Below are 23303 nucleotides of genomic sequence, written 5' to 3'. Positions count from 1 at the left end.
TACAAAGTTCACTATTGAAATGGTTCCTTTAATGGAAGCAGTGGTCAATAGTTATGTGATGGATTGGGCAAACATATTGTCCGACAAATTAGCCACTGCAATTCTTGAATTTAGATCAAATTCACGCAAAACCACCAGGACCATTCCCCCTTTTTATTACAGTGCTTATATTATGGATATTCTTTGCTTTAATTCTGAATATCCGGTACTCGGGTGGAGATGGACTCCCTAGGACCCTAAGCCAATCCACATTTATCATTAAATGTTATGGAAGGCTTACTATAAAGACCATTTGTACCAAATATGTAATGGTTTCATGTTGCCTATCTACTATGCTATTTTTTATAAGCCTTCCCCAAGGATTTCCAAGGAAGTAGGGATCGACTTGACTGCTATAGGAAATTGGTTCGGGGAAGAAAAGTTCACATATATAAGGGTTTATGGTAGTCTTGCAAGACCCCATGTCCTTCCTCTGTATGTACCTGATAAGCTGTTATCTCGAGAATTGGCCTACCAGATAACAACAATAGGAACATCCAAAACTCTTAGGAATTCTAAAAAGCAGGCGTGGCCTACATTTCCTTTGAGATGCGGTGTTTACACTCTACATGATTACAAACATGTAGAAAAGGAGGCAGGAAAAATAAACATGCTCAATCTTGCAACCATTCCTAACAGGCAATATGATCCAAGGAAAGTTTCCTATAATGTTCTTGAACAAGCCAAACTCACAAAGTTTGATCATGAAAAAGATGAATTTGATGACCTGTTTTCCTCAGCAGAATCATTATTTTAGGTAAAAACATTGGCCAAAATGAGATATAAAGATGAAGGGCTGGTAGAATTCAATAGGCTTAGAGAACAGAGGTTGCAAACTCTGCCTCTGGACTTATTAGCTACCACCCCAACAATCCAGTCAAGCGAGCCTAAACAGCAAATTGTTGACAAACCTTCTGCTATGGAGAAGATTCCCGAGAAAGGAAAAGAGCTACAATAGGAGAAAGAATAAGAGAAAGAACAGGAGAAAGAAAAGGAACACGACAGTGAACATATCGATATAGATACTCAGATTGATCCCAAACTCCTTAAAGAATGGCAACAATTTGATTCCATTATAAGCAATCCTGAAAGTGCACAAGGTTTCAGCACACCTCAAGTAATAATTGGTCAGGAGACAACAACAACTACGATTCCAATTGAAGGAACCAGCGGCCTACCCACCAGAAAAGATGTAGAAATAATTCCTAAGGATCCATCCGATCAAATTGTTTTGCAGATAGAAGACATACCACCATTAGATGTCTTTTACAGTCCCAAACATAGGGTTGTAGTAAAAAGACAAAGGAAAAGGAAAATACTTGATCAATCTTCCCTTTTACCAGTATAAACAGAGATGGCTAATGTGGTATGGAAAGAAGAATTCAATCCTTCCGAAGACCTCACAAAACTTTCTCAGTATGTCGAAGCCTACTCGGCAGCTACTATGGATAAAGCATCGGAAGTAAGCAATTTACTTAAGGAAAAAGACCAAACAATTGTTTCATTACAGTCACAGGTATCCGAAAGACAGCAAAAAATAGAACAGTTAGAACAGCAGCTATCAACACAGCAACAGATAAACAACCAATTAAATGAGAAATTGCTCAAAGAGAAGCAGAGGATAGACCAAAGCACAGTACAAAAACAAAAAGAATTATCCGAAGCATTGGCCAAGCTGAAGATAATGAATGAACAAATAAATAAGACAAAAGATGAGCAAATCGCTCAACTGTCACACCAAGTAGAAAAGTTCAAGAGTCTTCCTCAACCAGCAGACTTCAGGTCCGAAGCTCTCCATATCAATAAAGCATTGGTTAAACAGCTAAAATTGTTGTGTCATAATATTTCCCTTGTTGAGCCCTTCTGTGAGATCACTTCATCAATAATTGACAAATCAGTCGACACTAGGCAGGATTTGGAATAGGCCGATGAGACTTTAACCAACTTTCTTGCTTGGCAAGAAACTAGTGAAGGGCAAGCCGCAAATCTGCCTAAAATTCTAGAGTCACACAAAGAGATTCTTTTCCTAGAATGGCAGTCACAATTGATGAAAGCAGAAAGAGAAACCTCAAGATGCAGATCAGCAACCAGTAATTTAATTGACTTAATCAATGATAATCTTTATCTGTCTAAATTGATTTCATAGTGCACTCCAGGTAAATTGCCATCAGCCAAAGTATTGGAACAAACATACAATCATGAATTGGAGAAGAACGAAAGATTAATCGCCGACATCCAAAGTTTAACTTGGGATACCTTTTGGTTTTTCCTAGCTAAACCATACAGTCAAAGAGCAGCACTAAAATTTTTAACCGATGCAATCGGTTGCATGATTCTCGAAATCCATGATGCCACATATTCAGCCCAACTGCATTCTCGTCTGAGTCACCCTCCAGAATTGCAACCAATGATTGCTATCTGCCAGCTCAAGCCAAAGGAAGATCAGCCGAAACAATGAATCATGTTGCCGACTGCAAACAGGCCTATTTCGAGGAGATTCTCATGATTTAGTTATACCACCTAATAGCATTTTTATTTCATAATTAGTTAGCTTAGATAGTATTTATAGACCCTTTCATTGTCTTTAGAAAGGGTCCTCAGTTTTTGTATAAACTCAAATCAGTAAGTCACACTATTGTGCTTCTGATATATTTTTATGAAGACTGGGCCAATATTCTGAATTTTAACGAAGAAAGCTTTGATGAGATATGCACTATTGCTTTGTTATGGAAGTGTTTCTAAGTTAGAAGAAGGAATCTGAATGCGATTGATATCGGGAGTGATCCAAATAACATATGGTACTATTATCTATGCTTTTGCTTCATTCTTTCATGTGAATTAGCATTTATTTAATCTTGCTATCATTGGATATATGTATGTGTTTTAACAACAGTCCTTATACTTATCACTATTGAATGTCTAAGGAGTGTTATTCTTTCAATCATATTTATGTCAATGATATATATGAAAAATAATGTAATAATGTTTTAATGATTACTTCGTTCAACTACTTCAACAAAATGATTAACATATGAATAAATATCTTTGTTTACCAATAGAGTCATCTATATGCCTGTTTGTAGATAAAGATCATCAAATGTTACACTAAAGCAGAAATTTCCCAGGATAGGATAGTTGTTTATAATTTTACTTTTTAGATTAAATCGTTCATCCATTATCATTAGATATTAGAGAATCAACCACTTATCCATCCCATCTACAAACAATTGGGAAACTGGTCCCATTATTTCCAGTCGGAGCCACCACACCAAACGGAAAAGGAGCTGCCTTTAAGGTCTGGACTAGGTGGTTTTCTCCGATGTTGTTGCAGCGATTTTCGAGGCATCAACACCTTCCCAAGAAGAATTCCAAGAAGATGAGAACCTTGGAATTTCTTATCTACAAAATACTTATCAAGTATAAGATCCTAAAAGACTTTGCCAAATGATCCCAAACAAGCTTCACATAGTGAATACTTGTATAACTTGAGTGCTACACACATTTGGAACATAATAAATGTGTTGCAACTACTCATACAGCAGTTTTAAAATGCTTTCTTGAACTACAAATAGAAATGCATTTTATAAAATGGAATGAACTTGACTCCCAAATTTTCCATTCAAATTGACTATCAACAAGCCAAACTGGCATTATAATGCTTAAAGAAAACGTTGTTGCATATAAGCGATTTATTTATGAACATCACTTTTACAAGTTACCCAACTATGGGGATATGCAACTAGTGCAAAACAAAAACTTATAAACTTCAGCTTGACAAATAGTCCGCCCATTTCTTACCCAACCAGGTAAATGAATCCTCTATTTGAAATTTCTCTTCTTCTGAATCTGCTTCAGGGATGGTCACATCTTGCACCACTTTTTCGTTTGTCACTTCCTCTTCTGGTGCTTGTGTGATTTGCTTGCCCTTACTAGGATGAAGTTGTGGAAACAATTTCCAACACTTCTCGACCCAATGTCCACTGATATAGCAGTGAGTACATAATTTGTTTTGAGCTCCTCTTGGCTTACTTGCCTTTATCCTTGGATGAGATTTTCTCCTTTCGGTCTCAATTCCAGTAGACATAAACATATTCTTGATGATTGCTTTCCTTTTATCGCACTTATCTACACAATGGTTAGATGAAAGGAAAAAGGTGTATGGAAACATTTTCCTCAACATGTTATTCAAATTTGCATGTTGTTTTCCATCATGAACATCATTCGAATTAATAGAATGGTTATACCTTTGTTTGTTGTCCTACATGTTATTCAAATTTGCACGTTGTTTTCCATCATGAACATCATTCGAATTAATAGAATGGTTATACCTTTGTTTGTTGTCCTTTGGCTTACACTACATGCATGAGGAACTTGCGTGGCAAGAAGAACTCGGCTTTCCTTCTTCTTTAGTTTTTACATCTATCTTTGGAGACTTATTTCATTGAAAGTCCTCCTTACACTTGAGGAACCAAGCAGGAACCATTTCTGGATGAAACTCCCAACATCTTTCCTCCTTGTTTCCTTTCTTACAGCAAAAGGAACACGATATCCATGAACTATCGCTATAATACCACTCTTCTTTTGCAACATGGCCTAAGCCTTCATTTTTAAGCCTCTCCTTGGCCTCAATTCGATTTTTAATGCCTTGCTAGTTTACTCCAAGCCATCCTCCCTTGTAACACATCTTGGTCAAGAGCTTGGATCCAATGCCTTTACTGTGTTTTTCAAAGGCTGCAAATGAATTTACATCAATACTTTCACATAAGGAAGAAGCATGTAAATTCTTACCATTTGCTTCATCTTTAGATTGAGACACTAAGATGTTTTCAGTATTTAGGCCTCTCCTTGGCCTCAATTGGACTTTTAATGCCTTGCTAGTTTACTCCAAGGCCTCCTCCCTTGTAACACATCATGGCCAAGAGCTTGGATCCAATGCCCTTACTATTTTTTTCAAAGGCTGCAAATGAATTTACATCAATACTTTCACATAAGGAAGAAGCATGTAAATTCTTACCATTTGCTTCATCTTTCGATTTACACACGAAGATGTTTTCAGTTCCCTTTTGATTCGAGATGTGTCCTCCTGGACTCTTTGGCTCTCTTCTTTCATCTCCTCAGGTTTGTGTGCTGATAGAACCTCATCTTCCACATCATGTGGCGAAAAGGTACAAACTTGTCCATCTACCTTCTCAGATGGACTTTCTACACTAGCATCTTGCATAATAGTTGTAGAAAAATATGAATATTGTGGAGAAGATGGTGCTTTATCACCATTCTTGTTACCTTCTTCCCTTGGAGAACATTCTCCTCTTGGAGGTCTAGAGCTTTCACCTTGCAATTTGGTATTCCTCTCTTCATAGAGGACTTTCACCATTTCTGCCATGTCTAAGAAAGCCTTTCTAAAAGCCTTCACATCCTCTAACATTCTTGCAGGCTCTCCTCCTTGGGACATGATTTTCTTGAAGCTTCTACTACAATTTGAGGTAGAACTTGGTGGTAGAGATTGTAACAATATTTCTCTCCTTTCCAAAACCTTCTCCTCAATGAGCTTCAAAACACATTCACTTGCAAACAACATTCAATTCCTCCTTTCATAAAGCAAAACCATAGCTCTAATACCAACCTGATCTAAATTGGGTCAGATTAGTAATGTTGTGCTAATTCCCCTTATTAGAATATAAAAATCTGCTTGAGGTTTGACTCCAAAATAGCAAGTAAAAGCATGAATTTGATGTGTTTTTACTTAAGTTAGTTTCATGAAGAAAACTTAAAACTTGAAACCAAAACATTGAATAGAAGCATGTATCAAACAATAATACAACAACCATTGATAAAGGAGTTCACCCCTCCTATGTTACATCTCCTTGGATCGGCTCTAAAGGCATGACCCCTTCTCATTATGCTCAATATCAAGAAAAGAAGAGTACATAATCTGTTTAAATGGAATGGCTAGTTTCTCCTTCAAAGAAACAACTTCCTACAAAAGTTCTCACTCCATACACATGTTAACCTACAATTAAACATGTAAATATTTAGCAAACACAAGCATCTTACACCAAGACCCCATACTCCAACTTCCAAGAACATAAACAGTACTACAATCCACTTGAAGTACTTAAACAATTCTCTTTCTCCATACACATATAGAGCAAAGAATAAATAAAGCTACAACACTGTTGTAATGGCTGCTGCAGAAAACATATGGAGGCTGGAAGACCCCTGCAAGGTCATCTCCATCTTGGAACTCCTCCATAAACTGAATCAACACTCTGGTTGACCAGGGCACCCATAGGCTTCACTTTACAAAAAGCCTATCCAGAAGTGCTCCTTTGATCCTGAAACCTATTCCAATGAGTTCAGAATGTCCAAAAATGGAAATATAGCCTCTTTTTGCATCCCATTTGGTCGAAAATTGCCTTAGTTATGACTTCTGCCAGTCTTTCCACAATTTTCTCCTCCAAATTTGGCTTACTGCCAGTTAAATTCATTATTCGCTATTAAAACTGGCAGTTCTGTTGAAATCAATGGTTCCACCATCATTCCCGCCTATCTCGCAGTTAAGGCCCAAGTGGTCGCATGCAGAGTGGTGGTCTGGAAAAAAAGGCTACGGTTTTGCAGCTTGTCGAATATCACAATCGCAATCAGCTATTGGTGGAGGGACGGTCTTGTTAACACTCCTTCATAAACTATGATCGCCGATCTAACGAACCCGTCGGGATTATAAACCTCAATGCATAAAAAATAGCATCCAAGGTCTTATCTCTATTGGAACTCATTGCTCATCGCAATCGACACTTTCCCTCAGTGGATATCAAAGTCCATACACTACGATAGCAGCGGAACCATCAAGGTTATAAAATACAACGTATAACAATATTGCATCCAGACAGTCTATCACATTTCGCAATGTTAACGGCGGAATGTTGTGCGATGCGATATCGGCGGACCCGATGGGGACTTAAACTGTGACATATAAAATCCTATATCTGGGGTCTCATTGCAATTGGCGTTAATCCATGTATCATATATATACATATTGGCGGGTACCAGGTGCGATATGCGATTGCAATATATCACATCGCAACCCTCTGCACCGGGGGCCGATTCTTTAGCATCGCACCTAAGCTCTGTCAGGGTCTGATTCTTTACCCGAACCACTTGCCGCTATGATATGCGATATGCGAGGGCCAATGGAGGGCTACCACTTGGTGCCTCCTCATTCACTGAAGGGCTATGCCATGTCATCCAATCTTGCCATGTCATCAAGTCAACCCTAAACTTTGACTTTCTCTAACTTTTGTAGACGAGCTCGGATTTGAGTCTCATTTGTGCCATTGGATTCAGAATGATGAGCTCTTCGATATGAAACTAAGCTTATCAAAATTATGACACTCTGAATTTTTGACAAATTTTGAGCTCTTGATCAATGGGACTCGCAGAAAACCAACCAAGGCTTCCTCAGGATTTACCATGTATCCTGCTATTATTGGTCACAGGATTCCTAGGCCTGAAACCCTTATCTATATCCTAGAATTTACAATGTATCCTATCATTACCATTCATGGGATTCCTAGTCCCAAACAAAGAAACATACAGTACAAGCTTTACCACAATCTCGCCATATACTGGTCAAGGGATCACTAGGCCCTAAACAAGCATGGATGCCTTTGAATGTCTCCACCTAAACCGTGAGGAATTTTCCTGTATCCGCCCTTAGGCTTTACTGTGTATCCAGCCATTATCAGTCGAGGGATTCCACTTAGCTTTGAAACCATATGACAATCTAGCTCAACCATGTAAAATAACCCCATCACACCATGGCTATCCGGAAATGGCAAGGCAAGGATGAAAAACACTGTCACACCTCAAAAAACACACGCCAATGATAGCAGGAGAACCAAATACACACATGAATGTACCATGCATGCGAAAACTAGCAAGGAAATCATACATGCAACTCGATACCTACAATTAATCCTATTGTAGCCACTTCATCCAACTCTTCCTTGCTTGATCTTTTCTTTCCTTTGTTTTCTTGTCCTTCCTTTGCCTTCCTTTCTCCAATGCTAGAATGCTCCAAGAATGCTCTAAGTGTGTAAGAGTATGAGAGAGAAGAGTGAATAGAGAGAGCTCCAAAATTAAACTGAAAAAAGGTTGTGAACTGATCCTCAAAATCCTTTTATCAATGAGGACTCTATTTTATTCAATTTCAATAATTTTCCTTGGTTTTCCTCCTCACATGCAACCTGTGACCTTTCACCTTCCTTTTCTCCTAATTTCCTTTATTTTCATTAATGAAATGCTAATTAATGGCTCTTGCCTTTTAAAATCTTTTGGCATTGCCTTTGCCAATTTCCCCTTAGCCATAATAAATCAAATGAACATCCACTAGGATGTTTTTCCCAAGATTCAGGTTGGAATACGTGTCCCATGACCTTGGTCTTATTTTTCCTTTATTAACTTTATTACATGGATTTTTAACCTGGGGCTGTAGTTCGAATAGGGGAAATGAGGAAAGAAAATAAACATTCAGTTATACATTGACCAAGAAAAGCTCATAACTAACTGGAAAACTGAATTCAAACACACAAATAACAACACAGGATTTACGTGGTAAAACCTTGACAGGGTGTCAAGGAAACATCCACGGGGCAAGGGATTGGAATCTCTATTAATTCAACAATGATTCTCCACGATTACATTTCTCGGGTGTTCACTAGTTTTATACAAGCCTCCTCTGTTACATAACTATTGTTTCGGTATAAAACTAACTAGTAGTAACTAATACAATTATTACTCATATTTACATAATTCGTTGTCAAACTTCCAACAAACTCCACCTTGACAACAATTTTCCTAATCCCTTGCCCATGCCCATTCATCATCTTTTCTGCAAACCAAGAGAAGCTAAACACCATCGCAGCTTCTCTATTGTAACTGGCTTTGTGAATATGTTTGCACAATTCTCTTGCGTATAGACCTTTTGAAGAGCTACTTTTCCGCCATCGATCACATGTCTCAGAAAATGATACCTTACATCAATGTGATTGTTTCTACTGTGATAAGCAGGATTTGTAGCCAAGTGAATAGCACTTTGACTGTCACAAAGTACATTCACTTTCTCTTGCATCCTTCCAATCTCATCCAGCAAACCCTTTAACGAGATTACTTCTTTATTGGCATCTGAAGCAGCTATATATTCTACTTCGGTAGTGGACAATGCAACTGTTTCTTGAAGCTTTGACATCCAACTAATTGCTCCACCTGCAAGAGTAAAGACATAACCTGTAGTAGATCTTCTTTTGTCCAAATCACCTGCATAATTAGCATCTACATATCCGCAGACTGATCCTTCACCACCACTAAAGATGATGCAATGGTCACTTGTGCCTCTTAGATATCGAAGCACCCATTTCACCACTCGCCAATGTTCTTCACCTGGATTTTCCATGAACCTATTGACAACTCCAACTACATGTGAAATGTCAGGTCTTGTAGATACCATCGCATACATTAAGTTGCCTACAACATTTTCATATGGTACATGAGACATATACTGCTTTTCTTCATCAGTTCTAGGACTCAAAACCGAAGAAAGCTTAAAATGGGAAGCTAGTGGAACATTAACAGGTTTCACATTGTTCATAGAGAACTTTTCAAGTACTTTCTCCACATACTTCTGCTGTGATAACCAAAGCTTACCATTTTTCCTGTCTCTGTGTATCTCCATGCCCAAGATATGTTTTGCTGCTCCAAGATCCTTCATATCAAACGTCCTAGAGAGCTGAGCCTTTAACCTGTTGATCTCTTCCATGCTTTTGCTTGCAATAAGCATATCATCAACATACAAAGCTAAGATAATGAATATGCCATTGAAACTTTTGAAGTATACACAATGATCATACTCACTTCTTATAAAGTTCTGGCTCACCATGAAGGAATCAAACTTCTTGTACCATTGTCTGGGAGATTGCCTCAGACCATACAATGATTTCCTGAGCTTGCAAACTAATATTCTACTGCGACCTTGTACAAAACCTTCTAGTTGTTCCATATATATCTCTTCATTCAAATCACCATGTAGAAAAGTTGTTTTAACATCTAACTGTTCTAACTCAAGATTAAGTAATGTAGTTAGTGCCAACACAGTACGAATAGAAACAAGTTTTACAACTGGAGAAAAAATCTCATGAAAGTCTATACCTTCAACCTGAGAATACCCTTTTGCTACCAGTCTCGCCTTATACCTTTTGATACTTCCATCAACTTTTCGTTTCAGTGTGAAGACCCACTTACATCCAACAACACTTCTCCCTTCAGGAAGCTCTACAAGATCCTAGGTATTGTTCTTTGCTAAGGAATCCATTTCTTCTTCCATAGCCGTTTTCCATTTTTCGCTATTTGTATCATCTATTGCTTCCTGATAACAAGAAGGTTCCCCATCTTCAGTAATAAAAGAAAAACATGAAGCAGAATCTTCATACCTTTTGGGAGTTTTTCTTTCCCTTGTAGACCTTCTTAGAGCGACTAGTTGTTGAACTAGTTTAGAAACTTGAACTGGTTCAGAAGCTTCAACGGCTTCCTTTGTGTCTTCAACACCTTTTTCTCCAAAAGTCTCTCCTTCCTTTTGACTGTCACCGAAAGGTCTAGCCTCCAACTGAACTCGTTGATTTGGCGATACTTGTTCCTGTTCAATTCTTTCAACATTTGATTTTAAAAGAGAAGATTCATCAAATGTTACATCTCTACTGATGACTATCTTCTGCAATGTATTATCCCACAACTTGTATCCTTTCACTGCATAGTCATACCCAACAAAGACATAACATTTCGATTTTGGATCTAATTTTGAACGCTGATTTTTAGGAATAAGAGAATAAGCATCACAGCCAAATATCCTCAAATGTGAATAATCACAAGACTGACCTGTCCAAACTTATTCAGGAATTTTACAATTAATTTCTACTGAAGGTGATTTGTTAACTAAATAACAAGCAGTAGATACTGCTTCTGCCCACAACTCCTTTTGCAAGTTAGCATTGCTAATCATGCTTTTGGCTCTTTCCATAAGAGTCCAATTCATATGCTCAGCAACACCATTTTGCTGAAGAGTATAAACAGTAGTTTTGTGTCTAATAATTCCCTCATCCTTACAGTATTGTTCAAATTCAATTGAAGTGAACTCACCATCATTGTTAGTTCTTAAACATTTAATAGGTTTGCATGTTCTTTTCTCTACCATTGCTTTAAATTGTTTAAAGACATTGAATACATCAACTTTCTTTTTTAGCATAAATACCCAAACTTTACGAGAGAAATCATCAATAAATGTTAAAAAATATAAAGCACCTCCATATGATACAAAAGGGGATGGTCCCTACAGATCATAATGAATATAGTCTAAAATATTTTTACTATTATGATTTCCAACTTTAAATCTTTGTTTACACTGTTTTCCATACACACAATGTTTATTGAAATCTAACTTCAAGGATTTCAGATCGGGAAGAGATTTACGTTTCATCAGTATCTGAAGACCTTTCTTGCTCATATGACCTAATCGTTGATGCCATAGACGAGTACCTGCTTCTTCCTTTTATGATGCAATCGTTGCTTCAATAACCTGAGTACTTCCTTTTAACCTATAAAGATTTCCGACCTTTTCTGCTTTCATAACCACTAGGGCTCCTTTAAATACTTTCAAGACGCCATCCTGACCTGTAAAATTATAACCATCTAAATCCAACACTCCCAAAGAAATCAAATTTTCTTCAAATCAGGTACATGTCTAACACTAGTTAATGTTCTAACTGTGTTATCATACATCTTAATCCTGATATTCCCCATCCCAACAGTCTGACATGACACATTATTACCCATAAACATAGAACTACCATTTACATTTTCATACGAAGTAAACCAATTTCTGTGTGGACACATGTGATGAGAAGCACCAGAGTCTAACAGCCAGCTTTCTAAACCCTAAGAGACATTACATTCAGGTGAAGTTTCATCTATCATACATAATTCTTCAGCAGATAAAACTTCATCTATCATACCTGAATCGACCTGATTCGCTTCCTTCTTCGGGTTATCGGATTCTTTTCATTTCCAACAGTCTTTCTTCAAGTGTCCAATTTTATTGCAGTGCCAACATTTTTCCTTACACTTCTTTCCCTTCGATTTAGATCTGGAAGACCCCCTTGGTTTTTCTCCTCTTTCCTTTGAGCGTCCTCTAGCTACCATGGCTTCTAATGCAACTGTTTCAGTACTAGATTTCCTTCGTACTTCTTCAGACAAGAGAGCTCCCACGACTGATTCAAACTTCAAAGAATCAGCAGTGCTCAAGCTTATTGAAGTTATGAAGTGATCCCATGATTCAGGTAGAGAACACAACAAGGTTATGGCTTTATCTTCTTCCTGAATTTTAACTTCCATATCTGTTAATTGGCATATAAGTGTATTAAAAACATTCAAATGTTCTGCAACTTTTGAACCTTCTTTCATTCGAAGACTGTACAACTGTCTTTTCAGATAAATTCTATTGGTTAATGACTTTGTCATATAGAGTTTTTCCAGTGTTTCCCACAATCCTAAAGCTATACTCTCTTCAACAATGTTGAAGAGAACCTCATTCGCCAGGCATAACCTAATGGTACTGACAGCTTAGGCATCCAAGTCCTCCCAGTCTAAATCAGTCATGGTTGCAAGTTTCTTAGTTACCCCATCTAATGCCTTGTGCAACCCTTGTTGCACAAGCAAATCCCTAACCTTTAGTTTCCAAAGAGAAAAATTGCTCTTTCTGGTGAATTTCTCCACCTTGAATTTTGCATTCGACATCTTGGTCATTTTTCTAGAGTTTCAACCTTCAGTCTTTCAACTAGGGTTTATTTTTCCTTGTTTCCTTTCTTCAAAAAACTTTTTGTTTAAAAAATATATATATATTCCCCTTTGTTTCAAAAAAACAACCCTTCAAGAGATCTTTTTCTTCAAGTTAACGAAAAACCTTTGTTTTCCTTTCCTTCAATTTAATGAAAAATAAACCCCTTTTTTTCCTTTCCTTAAATTTAAATGAAAAAAAAATTGTTTTTTTCTTCAATTTAAACACATTCACCCCTTTATTTTCCACAAATTTCTGGAAAAAAAAAATTCTGAAATAAGATTTCTCTTCAAATTTAACAAAACATACCTGAACTTATTTTGCTAATTGAACTCCTCTGGAAATACCCGTGGTTTCTTCAATTTCTGGTTTCCTCAAGCAACTAGCACTCGCAGCACGCAAATAATGGTTCTTCCGGTTCTGCTAGACAGCTTCCTCAGCCACGCAGAGAACAGCTTCATGCTCCAAACCACACAGCAAATTTGTTCCACGCTTTCCACACTTCCACGCTCAGCCAACCATTCCACGCTTCCACGCTCAGCCTTTGACAGACGCAGAGACACCAGGCGGCGGTCTGGAAAATACGCAGGTGGGATGAGGGTTCTGAACGGGCACAACAGTCAGCCAACATCTAGAAAATACGCAGGTTCTGGGACACAGAGGGTTCTAAACGGGCACAACAGTCAGCCAACTTTCCTTCAACTGTTTCTTCAACCAGCCTCCTTTTCTCTTCAATAGTGGCAGCGAGTCTCCCCATGCAGCAATGGCCACCCTTAGCCACGCTTCACGCACACGCAGAAGAATGAGCCTCCACGTAGCGATGAGGTCTTTAACACGCAGTAGATTTCTGGTCTACGCAACACTCATAACTTTTAATCAGCACGCAGCAAATTAATGAGCCTCCACTCCACGCAATAATGAATCTCTTCTGCTTGCCTTCACGTAGCAATGAGCTCGCCTTCACACAGAGCCTCCACGATTTTCCACTTTGATCCACACGTAGATTGCCCCTTTTTTATCACACACTCCTCAACTCAACTAACTTCGCTCTGATACCAATTGTAGTTCGAATAGGGGAAATGAGGAAAGAAAATAAACATTCAGTTATACATTGACCAAGAAAAGCTCATAACTAACTGGAAAACTGAATTCAAACACACAAATAACAACACAAGATTTACGTGGTAAAACCTTAACAGGGTGTCAAGGAAACATCCACGGGGCAAGGGATTGGAATCTCTATTAATTCAACAATGATTCTCCACGATTACATTTCTCGGGCATTCACTAGTTTTATACAAGCCTCCTCCGTTACATAACTATTGTTTCGGTATAAAACTAACTAATAGTAACTAATACAATTATTACTCATATTTACATAATTCGTTGTCAAACTTCCAACAGGGGTTGTTACAAACATCCCATAAGAAAAACTATAGTGAAAATGCCAAGCTAACCTATTTGAAGTAGGTTTTAGGAAAATTCAAGAATCCTAACTTCCTTAGAGAATATTTCCACAATGAAGTGAAACAAATTCTAAAATTTCTACGGCAAGTTCATGAAGATCTCCCCTCCATATCTTCTAAGTTTCATTGTCTGAAACATCCCAGAAGAGAAATTATAGAAAGAAATGACAAGTTGACTTATTTGAAATATATTTTAGGAGCATTCAAGAACCCTAATTTGTAGAAAATTTCTAGAGCACTTTATCCAGAAGAATCTTAGGATGGGTGACCTCCTAGGTAGTGCTAGTACCAAGTGTAAGCCTTAGAGGTGATGTTTGATGCATTATGATTTATTTTTCTAGTGTTAATCTCACTTCTTCACCCCTATGAGCATCACCCAATGCAATGAGTGACATGTGGACTATTCAAAATCATGAGAAATTTGGCTTGTTGAGACTAATACAAATGGATATGGTCGTAGCTTAATGACTTACTTTACACAGTTACTCCCAAAAATGTTATCTAATACGTTGCACTATAAAATCCTCATGCTTAAACCCTAATTTTATGAGATCATATCTATGAAATTATAATGAACCAAATTTTGAAACATAGGTGCATAAAGATATTTCCTTCGTCTCCTTTAAGTTTCACAGTTTGAAACATCCTAAAAGAAAATTTATAGGAAAAATTCCAAGATGACTTGTTCACTCCATAAAGTTACATTTTTTGCTCCACCTTTAAGACCTCAAGATTATTTGCCAACTTCTGTTGCACACCTCAAATATCTTATTGCTTGGATGGTATTCAAATTCACTCATTTATCCCTTATTTGTATTGTTTCTATGTTCACTTATGGGGTTGACTTGTAAAACTGGTTGGGAATACCTATACCTTTTTACTAGACCATATTGACATAATCTTTCATATCTCCTCATTCGAATGGAGTTAGAGGGGGTGTTGTATATCGTTGGAAATGTTTCAGAATAAGTTATTCAACCATATATCTTATGCTTCCATTTGATCTAAGTATTTAAAGTAAAAAATGACTTCAAAGATAGGGTATCAAAACCGAGCATCAACAAAAAACTAGGTATCCAAATAGTATTTCCAACAATCTTCATCTTGCAATGTTTATCTTGAACATCTATAGTCTCCCCTTCTCTTTGAAATCAACGTCAACAATATTTCCAATAGTTGTGTGGTGATAAAGAGTTAGAGGGGGGAAATGAATTAAGATGTTATAAGGAGGTGATCAACCCAAATATGTAAAATCAAAAGTATCTCTCTATGTTGACTAGTGTAAAGAAGCAAATAAGCATTGCTAGAATAAGAACAAATTCTCATCAGTTTTATGGTGAAAATTACCAAAACACCATGTGATGAAATAACCTTTCATGACTCACTGTTGTGACACGAAGAGGGTTGAAGATGAAAAGCACTTCCTCTTAGGTGGTCTAGCTTATACTAAGAATAAATCTAAATTTCAAAATATTGTCACATGACCAACCTCTTGACCTTTTAACTAATCAAAATTGTGGTGATCTTGGAACAATTTTTTTTTTATTTTTTTTTTTTATTTTTTTTTTTTATTTTTTTTTTTTTTCGAGCATAGAAATAAAATTTCGAAGATATTCAATCTTAATGAATTTTAATAACCATCATCATCATAAATATCTTTATCATAAGAATATTAACTTTAATTCATTTGAATTCTTCTTTTTTAATAAATTTTCCATGAGTTAAATTATTTTGCAATCAAATCTCTCTCTCTCTCTCTCTCTCTCAATGGACCTAACGATTAAGAACATGTGTTTCCTCCTAAGAGGTCATATGTTCAAAAACTAGAGGGGGTAGAGTATGTATACCTTCATAGGCTTAGCACAGCTAAATCACTACACAGAGGTAGGTCCCTTGTCCACAAACAAGGGGTCTCATACAACAATATGGTGTCTAGCTTGGTCGTGACCTTAAAATTGGATAATAATAATAATAATGTGTCCCTCTTAATGTGTGTGTGTGTAGAGGAATTGACAACTAGACAAGGCTCACCTTAAAATTGGATAATAATAATAATAATGTGTGTCTCTTAATGTGTGTGTGTGTGTAGAGGAATTGACAACTGGACAAGGCTCTCGCGTGATACGAGATTGATTCCAACTCCTACCACTATAGCCTTTAGGTAAACCCATATGCACCTCCATGCAAAGCCCACAAGGTAAATCATGTGGAGGTGAGAGGATTTGAACCTCAAACCACATACTTTACATAAAGTTTCATATCATGGCTATTGGCAATCAAACCACCTGTGAAAACATCAAAGTTTTAAATATTGTAATTAAAAAAAATTATATATAAAAATAAAGGAAAAAAAAATATTAATATTTAATTTGTTATTTGAAAATTTTCAATTTCAAATTTATATAAATACATATTTGGACTTCCAATCACATACTTTACATAAAAATTTATATCATAATTATTACCCATCAAACCACCCTTGAAAATATCAAATTTTTAAAATATTATAATTAAAAAAATTATATATAAAAATAAAGGGAAAAAATAATATTAATATTTATTTTGTTATTTGAAAATTTTCAATTTCAAATTTATATAAATACATATGATATATCTCCTCTCATTTGATGTGGGTCATTATCAAACCGCCCCTTCCTATTTACCCCAGCCCCAATTTTTTTAAACGAAATTAACTAATTTCACGCTCATGCCTTGGATGCATTTAATGTATAGGGAGGGTGTCTTCTTTACAAATAAAGCATTAAATCACTTTTATCTATTTAATGTATAGAGAGGGAGTTTGTCTTAAAAATAAAGATGATATTTTAGATGTTAATTTAATGTTTGGTTTGGATAGAGTTTCGCTTAGGATTTGGGATATTATTATTGGTTAATTTAGTCATTAAATTATTAGTTATTATTTACAAATGTAGATTGATTTATCATTTTTATTTAAGGAAAATCACATCACCTTGAATTATTCGCTGGTGGTTTGTAAAGGGCAGATTTTAATTCCTATCGGATGAGTCTTGGTTTTGGGCCATTGACCTACTTCCTTACATTTGAGAAAGACAAGCTCTTAGCCAAACAAAAACAATTTTAAGGAATACTACAAATCCATTTATTTGCATTACTTTTACAAATTACCAATTCACCACAATAATAATAATAATAAATAAATAAATTAGTATTATTTATTAATAATTTATAAGATAGCCAAATAGAAACAATTTTAAGGTATACTCCAAACCCATTTATCTAGATTACTTTTACAAATTACCAATTCACCACAATAAATAATAATAATAATAAATAAATTATTATTATTTATTAATAATTTGTAATCTTATAATTATTTACTTTAGTTATCTAATTTAAACTATCTCCTTTTATTTTCAATTACAAAGCATCAGTTATGTTGTGAAATTATTGCCGAGGGGCCCCTCTATAGCCCAATATAGGAATAATGTGTAGATGTAATGTAATATAGGGGTAATGTGTAGATGTAATGTAAGAAAGTTTGTAAACATTTTTAATATGTTGAATTTATATTAATATGTCCCATTTATAATAAATTGGTAAACATTTACATGTCCGTTAAAATTAATATAGAGCTGAAGAGAAATCGGTAAAAAATTAAAAGTAATCAAAATAATAAAATTCAAATTTGTTACATTGTAATTTTGTTTTTATTAATAACATTATGAATAACTTTTTAGAATTAAAAAAATCACAATATACATATTACATTAAAATAAATATGTAACAAAAATAAGTTAAGATTCATTTTACCTTAGAAAATAGAATAATGATTATGTAACCATATTTAAATTTAATTAATAAGCACAAAAACTTGCATATAAAAATATGTTTAACTATGGATATTCACGTCCACTTTGTCATAATACTATGGGTCATCAATACGATATGCCCAAAATCCATCTCTCATTTTACATTCAAAATATTTTGTAAATATTTTATTTAAATTTAATTTTATAACATTTTTTTATTGATTTTAAAAGAAAAAATATTATAATTAATTTTGAGATATATCTACACCTCTATCACATGAAAATATATAAGATATAAATAATAGCTATAAATTAAGATCCTTTTCACCATATAAATTAAAATAATAATTTCGTAACCATATTTAAATTTCATTAATAAGCACACAAAAACCGGAATACTTACAATAACAAGAATTTAACCTTGGATATTCACCACCACTTTACCGTGACTAACATATCATGGACCAATACCATGGCTCAACAATACCACATGCCCAAAAACCATCCCTCATTTTTTTTCTTTTTAACACGATGGGATATTGATTATATTGCAAAAAAGAAAGAGGAGCATACCCCTATTACAATCGATGAGGTTTGGATTCAAGTAGAAAGATGAAAATGAGAGCACAATCCCTATTTCTATGCTTGAAATCCAATGTTCCATGCATTCTTTTGTCTAGCTCGGCATATTGCCTTACATACTGTCCTAAAAGTAAAATAAACAAGCAGTACATTACATTATTATTCAATTTTTCAGTAGATCCATTGACTGCTCCTGGTGAGAGTGATGCTTCTTGCTTTGTTGAACGAAGTTTTCCCCTTCCTGACTCTAAGTGATTGACTTGATATAGGCTATGGCTTCCTCTAGGTTTCTAATTATCAATATCTCTTTGTTGATAAATGTTCTCCCTTCTCATTTCTGACCTGAGTTCCTAGAGTGCATCATTGAACCTGCTTATCATGAATTTATTTGCCCTACATGTGGGGCATCTGTTATTTTTTGCAGCTCTTTCAGTTGGGTTGCATTCCATTTTGATCCACTGATTTGCTATATTTTTTGTAGATCTTCTATTCCTCGTGTGTGTGCTCTTAATGTTCTTGCTGTTGTCTTGAGTATGCCTTCTACTGATATTGTTTTGCTCTGCTTCGCTGTTTTTTGAAGAATGTTATTTCTTTAAAGAAATATTTGACATGAAGCAACTTATCACTACCCAAGAGAGAATGAGGCACAGCGACTCCCAATATGGAGTAGTGGATATGCACTGAGACCGATTTGAAGAGATGCTCTGTAACCAATTTGATGAGATGGCTGCCTGAATCTTAGTGATGACTGAATGGGTAATGAAGAAATCGCAGTAGGAAGATAGATGACTCTGCTGGAGGTGTTGAAGATTTCGATGAGAGGATGACTCACTAATAGATTGACATAGGGAATTGCAAACGCATAACAGAGAGCTATTACGATTTAGGGGAGAAATACAAAGGATGGTGTGGAGAACGTTATCCCTGTTGATGATCACGAAGTTACGAGTGTTGTTGTAGTGATTGGGGATGGCTGAGTGGGTAATGAAGAAATCGCAGTGGGAAGACAGATGACTTTGCGGGAGTTATTGAAGATTTCGATGAGAGGATGAATCACTAATAGATTTACAGAGGGAAATGAAAACACATAACAGAGAGCTATTGCGATTCAGGGGAGAAATACACAGGATGGTGTGGAGAGCGCTATGCCTGTTGATGATCACGAAGTTAAGAATGTTGTTGCAGTGATTGGGGATGGGCATTCACTTACAATTTATGGACGCACATTTTCTTTGAGACTTGACAATGATATGACAGATAACAGCGCTATTCATGCGGAGAATATCTCTATCCTCCTTGGCCTGCGGGCTTGGGATGGAGGCAGATTTGTTTTGGATTTTCTGTTTATACACCTGTGGATACCAATTGAGTACATCTGCTAACATATCTACCTTATGATATTCTGATGTACTCTCACAGTTGTTTTGATTTTTCTCATACTCTTTTCCATTGTTTTTCTCTTTCCTCATGGAGAATGAAATAATTTATGGGATGGAACTGAAGTATATTTCTTTATTTTCCTTGATGCTTCCTGCTTCTCTTTCTGTTGCTTTATTAGCGAGGTTATCAGCCTTTTTGTTATGTTCTCTCAGAACATGCTTAAAGCTAATGATTCCTGAGCCATTTAGATCCGTTCCTATCCTCTTGTAGATTCTGTTCATAGCTGAATTATTGGGATTCTTACTTTTGATCATTGCTTCAATAATAATTGTTGAATCTCCTAATATTATAGGATCTTGAATTGTTTTTTTTAATATCCTTGAGCCTAATAGTAAACTGTAGGCTTCTGCTTTGTTATTTGTGGTTTCTCCTAGCCCCCATTCATAAGTGATAATCGCTTTGCCATCTGGATCACTTAGCACTCCTTGTGCTCTTGCTTTCCCTGGGTTGTTTTTTGATGCCCCATCGAAAAATGGACTGAATCTATTTTGTTTTTTTCTCCATTTTTCAAATTCTTTTTCACTCATCCTTAGTTTCTAGTTTCGAGTTGTATGAGCTTTCTTTGGTCCTGCTTTCCCAGTGTTTTTCAATATATTTTTCCCAATCCAATCTCCCTCCCCTTGCTGAAGATTGTTGTGTTCCACTGCTGACATCCCTTTAGTGTTTAAGATTTCTGAAACTAAACCCCAAGTTTTTGATAAGATTCTACCTTTTCATGGCTTTTGATCATTGAATATTCTTTTATTTCTAGTTAGCCAAATCTGCCAACATAGAACTGCTGGAAGGCATTTCCAAAGCCTGTTTATTCTAGCCTTGTTCTTTGTCGAATAAGGGTAAGTCTTCTCCCATGCTTTAAAAAACTTAGAGAAAGTGTTTGTGGAATTTAAATTGATTTCCAGCGGGCTTGATATCTTCTTCCAACATTCTCTGGCTATCTTACATTCCAGAAAGAGATGTTGTATGGACTCTTCTTCTATCAGGCACATGGAGCACCTAGAGGGACCCTGAATTCCTTTTTTTTTAAGTTTTTAGTAGTTAGAATTTTTCCTTTGAGAAGAGTCCATATAAATGCTTTTATTTTAGGAAGGCATTCAGTCTTCCATGCCAATTTCCAGAGGTTCCATTCCTGATGATTTTGGTGATCTTGAAGTGCTTTGTACCCTATTTTGACCGTGTATCCTCCTCCACTTGGATCCCAAACAAAGTCGTCCTCTTCCTCAATACTTATGGGTGCTGCCTCTTTGAGATGATGCTTTAATTTCTCCCATTGTCCTTTCAAATTTAAAGGGATTGTTGTGATTTGCCACTCATGCCAAGTTTGTTGATCCCATGCTGATATTGAGTGAAGAGTGTTCAACCCTCTTTCTGTCATCCATCTTTGTATGCCTTGGAGGTCCAATTGGAGGTTTAGAGGCTCTTTTCCCATGATTCTATCATCCCAGATTGACACCGTTTTCCCATTTCCCGGAGTTTTAGATATATGATTCCTGATTGAGGGGATTATTTTTTTAACAAGTTTCCAAACTTGTGTGCAAGGCCTCATAGGGATGTTGTCAGTCAATAACTTTGTTCTGGCTTGATTCAAGTATTTTGTGGCGAGGGCTTTTTTCCACCAACTTTCCTTTCTGGTTATCATTCTCCATATTATTTTCATTCCTAGTGCAGCGTTCATTAAGCCTGGTAAACGAATGGATAAACCTCCCTGTTCGTATGGTAGTGTGACTTGATCCCACTTGACCAAGCTAAACTTTTTTCTCTCTTGCTTCCCTCCCTGCCAAAGAAAGCTTCTTATGATTAATTCCATTTGCTTATGTGCGCTTGCTGGAGCCAAAATAATCGCATGTTGATATATTGGGAGAGTTGAAAGTTGTTCCTTTATCATAATCACCCTGCCTGTCATATTGAGCTACAACATACCACATTTTTGTATTTTGTCTTTCATTTTTTCAACTTGTTTGCTCCATACTTCAGCCTTCACGTTCTCTTTAGCTATTGGGAGTCCTAAATAGATGAAATATGTCCATCTTGCTTGTGTTGGAATCTCTAAGATTTGCGAGATACTCTGCATTATTCTTGATGGTGTGTTCCAACCATATATTCTGCATTTCGAGTTGTTTAAAAGCCCTCTGGATACCTGTAGAAAGTCGTCCAAAACTTTTTTAAATCTTCTTGCTATTATACTTGATGCCCCTCCCAATAAAAGGGTGTCATCAGCAAAAAGGGAATGATTGATACTTTTGACTCCTCTTGCAATTTGGATACCTGTAATATTTTTTTCTCTTCTTTGTTTTTCTAATGTTGCGCTTAGCATTTCAGCCATTATAATATATAGGAATGGTGAGAGCGGACATCCTTGTCTCAAACCTCTTAAGCTATGAAAAGAAGTTGCTAGGTCTTCCATTTATTAGAGGCGCTATCCAAGGGGTCGAGATGCAGGCCTGTATGGTCTCTATTATGTCTTGAGAGAACCCAAATTTTATAAGAACTATTGTTAGATATGTGTGGCTAACTCTATCAAATGCATTTGCCATGTCTAACTTTATGATAATTCATTTCTCTTTCCTTTGTAAGCTTGTGTGAATAACTTCCTGAACAACAATCACATTGTCAATGATTTTCCTGCTAGGGACAAAACCACCCTGATTTTCAGAGATTATTTCAGGGAAAACTTTCTTGATTCTATTGGCTATTATTTTTGTGATAATTTTGTAGGAGGAGTTACAGAGAGATATTGGTCTATATCTATTGAAAGTTGTTGGATTAGAGTCCTTTGGTATTAGAGCCAGATAAGATGATTTGGTATTTCCTCCCTTTTTTTTTTAAGACATTTTTAATCATTCTTAGAAAATCTTTTTTTATGACACTCCAATGCTGCTTATAAAAGGCGATTGTGAATCCATCTGGCTCTTGGGCCTTGTCTGGATGAAGATTCCATAATGCTGCCAACACTTCTTCTTTAGAGATTTCTTTGTTTATTTCTGAGTTTTGTTCGTCACTTTTTTTTTTTGAATGTGTTGTAGAAAGTCCTCATGGTCTATTGGTTGTTCATTTGCTGTTAATATATCTTTGAAGTGGTTATGGGCTACTTTTTTTAAGTCCTTCACT

At 36.0% G+C, this 23303-nt stretch overlaps 1 pseudogene; it reads left to right on the top strand.

The window, feature by feature from the left end:
• Positions 1-20140, top strand: part of LOC149174739 (pleiotropic drug resistance protein 1-like) — a 34993-nt pseudogene extending 14853 nt beyond the window's left edge.
• The last annotated feature ends 3163 nt before the right edge of the window (positions 20141-23303 follow it).

Source organism: Pinus tabuliformis, chromosome 4_1 (genome assembly GCF_031772625.1).
Source record: "Pinus tabuliformis cultivar Carrire ecotype Pingquan chromosome 4_1, CPIR1, whole genome shotgun sequence".
Classification (NCBI taxonomy): domain Eukaryota; kingdom Viridiplantae; phylum Streptophyta; class Pinopsida; order Pinales; family Pinaceae; genus Pinus; species Pinus tabuliformis.
Note: the sequence above shows the minus strand (reverse complement) of the source record. Positions and strands in the feature narration are given on the sequence as shown.